Source organism: Mandrillus leucophaeus, unplaced genomic scaffold (assembly GCF_000951045.1).
Source record: "Mandrillus leucophaeus isolate KB7577 unplaced genomic scaffold, Mleu.le_1.0 Scaffold4, whole genome shotgun sequence".
In the NCBI taxonomy this organism is placed as follows: Eukaryota; Metazoa; Chordata; class Mammalia; order Primates; family Cercopithecidae; genus Mandrillus; species Mandrillus leucophaeus.
In genome coordinates this window covers 2,165,959-2,170,543 of record NW_012104253.1, presented here as the reverse complement: position 1 = coordinate 2,170,543, position 4,585 = coordinate 2,165,959, and positions in this window count along the sequence as shown.

Here is a 4,585-nt window from a genome sequence, read left to right as displayed (position 1 = left end):
CCAAGTAGCTGGGACCACAGGCCTGTGCCACCACACCTGGCAATCCAAGAGTTTTTTGACCTGTCTTCTTAATTTCTGTAATAAAAGCAACCAGTAACAGATACTGTTGGTGAACAAACATGCAGCACAGCTGTGATGGAAAAAGACTAGTGGAGGGGGAATGAGGAGAATCAGTGCCCGGGAGCCCCAGAGATGCTAAATGAGCACTTTACAGCCAACAGCGCTGCTCAGGTGCTTCTGCCTCCCAGAAGTGTCGCACACACTCGCACACACACCTGCCACCCCCGAATCAGAATATGGATCAGAGAGGGTGCCAAGCAAGGGGGAGGATTAGGCCAGATCCTGGCGCTGAAGCATAACATGGAGAAGTCAAAGGCTGACATTCTCCCCGGCTCCTCCCTCCCTCCCTTTCTCAGGTGTGGTGACCTCATCTGTCTTCATTTCTGCCTCCAAAACAAGGCTCCCTTCCTGCTGGCGAGCCCCCTGCTGACCCTCCCTTGGGTTCCCCTCTGTGCGCTGCCCTAAGGCGGAGCTTCCACGTCTAATGCAACGCAGGTGAGTCCGTCCACTGGGTACTGCTTGGGTGTTTAGGTGCCTGTTGAAAATGGGTCCTCAATCGGCCGGGCACGATGGCTCACACCTGTAATCCCAGCACTTTGGGAGGCCGAGGTGTGCGCATCACGAAGTCAGAAGATCGAGACCATCCTGGCTAACAAGGTGAAACCCCGTCTCTACTAAAAATACAAAAAATTAGCCGGGCGCGGTGGCCGGCGCCTGTAGTCCCAGCTACTTGGGAGGCTGAGGCAGGAGAACAGCGTGAACCCGAGAGGTGGAGCTTGCAGTGAGCCAGGATCGCACCACTGCACTCCAGCCTGGGCGACAGAACAAGACTCTGTCTCAAAAAAAAAAAAAAAAAAGAAAAGAAAACGGGTCCTCAATCAAGGAGCGACCCCCAGAGTGAGCGCCGTGCCTGAGGCTCGGAGCAGGGTCACCTCCTCCTTTCAAACAGGAATCCATGCTGAGGCTAGAGTCTCTTTAGACCCACGTGGCCCCACAGCCCACAAAACCGAGGCTGACCCCAGGGCTTGAGCTAAAGGAAACAGTCACGCATATCACCTGTTGCTCTCAGATGACTTGTGAGAAGCCGCCTTGTTTCCAGTGCTGTCAGAGCCCAGGTGATTCTCTAGTAAATGCTTTGCCAGGAAACCTGGAGGTTTCTTCCTTCGGGATTGCTTCTTTGTGGGTTTCAAACAGACTAGAATAAAAAGCCTGCTACAGAAAATTGACATCATAATTAAAGGCCCAGAGGTCGGTGTGAGACTGGCATGAGGGACAGAGGAGGGACATGGGGCCCCCCCAGAGTCTCCGACCACTCCCAGGCTCAAGAGTTCCCTCTGAGGACTCACAGGGGTGAGTAGAGCTGACGGACACATGGCTACAATTATGCCAGTGAGCAGACGCTGATGAAAATCAGGAACAGGACAAGATGCACAGGGCAGGGCTGTCCAGGAGACGTCAGAGCTGCCAGCCGTCCTCTCCCCGTGGAGCCCTGCGGCGCACTGGCTTCTCCCGGTGACGGTGTGCACCAGCTCGCGTGGAGTATCGCCCACCAGGGAAGCTCGCCTGAGCATTGGCGTCCACAGTTTTACTGGGGGTTTATCATGTGTATATGGTGGCCTCGGTGTCCAGCCCCTCCAGAGGTGGAGCCATCCTGTGTGGCCCGAGACCCCCAGCATAAATCATGTCATTTGCCTAGACTGGCCAGCAGGGCCCAAGGCCCCCAGCTAAACAAAGGCGCTCTCACCGGGCACGGCATGCCAAGGGCCTCTCGGCTGCTGCAAAGCCGGGGAAAAGGCCAGACCTCTCTTTGGACAAGGTTGAACCTTTCCTGAACAGCTGTCCTCCCCACAGGAGGAACCGGAGTAGAGAGGCTCATCTGCTGGGCCGAGGTAGCTAAGGGCAATGTGGGGGTCCCACAGTCAAACCAGGACCTCCCTAACTCAAAGCTCTTCCCGCTACACAGCAAGAAGGGACTTCCCAGCTAAATGGCGATGTCTGCTTTCCAGTGAGTCTGAGAAAGGAGAGGCTTCCAGGATGAGAATAATTTGCAGAGGAGAAGGAATAGAACCTGCCTTCAGAATATGAACCACTCCCCGTGACTCAGAGACAAAACAATCCCATACCTTGAAGTGGCTTGGAGATGAGCGTTCTTTTATATCAACATTAAATACATATGGGTATACCTAGCTTTATTTCCCCCCCTCAACTTAGAGTGTGAATGTGTGGTAAGCGTGTCCATCGCTGGATAAGCATCTGGTATGGTTTAATTGGCAATAAGTAGGGGAGTGGGGGCCAGGCGCCGTGGCTCACGCCTGTAATCCCAGCACTTTGGGAGGCTGAGGTGGACGGATCACTTTGGGTTAAGAGTTTGAGACCATCCTGGCCAACACAGTGAAACCTCATCTCTACTAAAAATACAGACGAATTAGCCAGGTGTGGTGGTGGGAGCCTGTAATCCCAGTTACTCGGGAGGTTGAGGCAGGAGAATTGCTTGAACCTGGGAGGCAGAGGTTGCAGTGAGGTGAGATTGCGCCATTGCACTCCAGCCTGGGTGACAGAGCAAGAGTCCGTCTCAAAAAAAATAAAAATAAAAATTTAGCTAGGTGTGGTGGTGCACACCTGTAATCCCAGCTACTCGGGAGGCTGAAGCAGGAGAATCACTTGAACTCGGGAGGTAGAGGTTGTAGCGAGCCAAGATCGCGCCACTTCACTCCAGCCTGGGTGACAGAGGGAGACTTCATCTCAAAAAAAAAAAAAAAGGCAAGTTTTCAGGGAACCCAAGAGCCTGAGTCTTCCTGAATGAGCTCTCCAGCAAGGTGAAAGCCCAGCAGAGTCTCTGGAGGGCAAAAATCTCAGGCAGAAGAAACTTCTGTGACTGCATTCACTCATTCGTAACAAAACACCCGCGGCCCCCCTGCCCCAGCTGAGGATGAGGAAAGCAACCACGGCTGCTGCTTTCTCCAGCCTGGAGACCGGCGCGACTCCATCTCGCCATGAGGAGCTCAGGGTGGGAGGAGGCCTCACGGCCGTGTTAGACAGCCCGTGGCTTTATGAGTGAGGACAGCCAGGACCACTGAACCCCAATACCCTCCACACTAGTTAGCACAGCAGCAGTGTCAGGCAGACCCCAATCTCTCAGCTCCTGGCCCCGCACTTGTGTCAATATGGTACCGCGGTGAGACCCTAAATCTGCTCCACCAAAGTTGACCCTGGAACCAGTGTTGGGTTTCTGATGACCAGGAGGACCTGGTGGTTGCCAGGGTCCCTACAGCCAGTCTGCACACCTGCCCCGGGTACGACAGTGTTTCCATGTCCTCATCAAAACAAGAGAAAAGACGGCTGGGTGAGGTGGCTCACGCCTGTCATCCCAGCACTCTGGGAGGCTTAGGTGGGAAGATAGCTGGAGCCTAGGGGTTCAAGACCAGCCTGGGCAACATAGTGACACTGACTCTGTCACTACCAAAAAAAAAAAAATTAGCTGGGTGTGGTGACGCATGCCTGTAGTCCCAGCTATATGCGAGGCTTGAGGTGGGGGATCACTTGAGCCCAGGAGACTGAGGCTTCATTGAGCCATGCACTTCAGCCTGGATGACAGAGCAAGACCCTGACTCAAAAACAAAACAAGAGAAAAGAGCAATGGAATGGTTCCTCTGGAAACTCAATTTGAAGAAGGATCCTTTTTCTGACATGCTCTTCCTCCACTTTTAGCATGGAAATATACCTTTGGAAATGGCAAGTGTAAATACTAGTGTCTTTTATAATTCTCCACTTGAAAAAAGTTGGCAATACCATTTTAAAATTTAAATAGTACGATAATGCTGACCAGCTTCCAGACCTATGAAATCCCAATTTCTAGGAACACCGGTCTAGTTCAAACCCTGGTTTTACAGAAAATGAAATAGAGAAAGGAAAGCCCCATAACTGGTGAGCCAGCCCCTGTTGTGTATCTGCTAAGATCTCACAGAGTTAGCTGGGCGTGGTGGCTCACGCCTGTAATCCCCGCACTTTGGGAGGCCAAGGCAGGTGGATCACTTGAGATCAGGAGTTTGAAACCACCCTGGCCAACATGGTGAAACCCTGTCTCTACTATATAAAAAATTATCTGGGCATGGTGGTGCACCCCAGTAGTCCCAGCTACTCGGGAGGCTGAGGCAGGACAATCACTGGAGACAGAGGTTTCAGTAAGTTGAGATTGTGCCACTGCACTCCAGACTAGGTGACAGAGTAAGACTGCATCTCCAAAAAAAAAAACTCACAAAGTTGTATGTTGGCGGGTAGTACTTTATCTTGACTACCATTTGGTTTCTTTCTAGGTTGTGAATTTTTTGAAAGTCTAGGAAAATGCACATTTGAAAGATTTATTTGAGACAGGCAATGGATCTCATATAGAAATGTTTTACTTTAGCAAGTAAAAATTCAGATATTTCTTACATAGAAAATATTTCCCGTATTAAAAAGCTAAATTTTGGCCGGGCATGGTACCTCATGCCTATAATCCCAGCACTTTGGGAGGCCAAGGTGGACA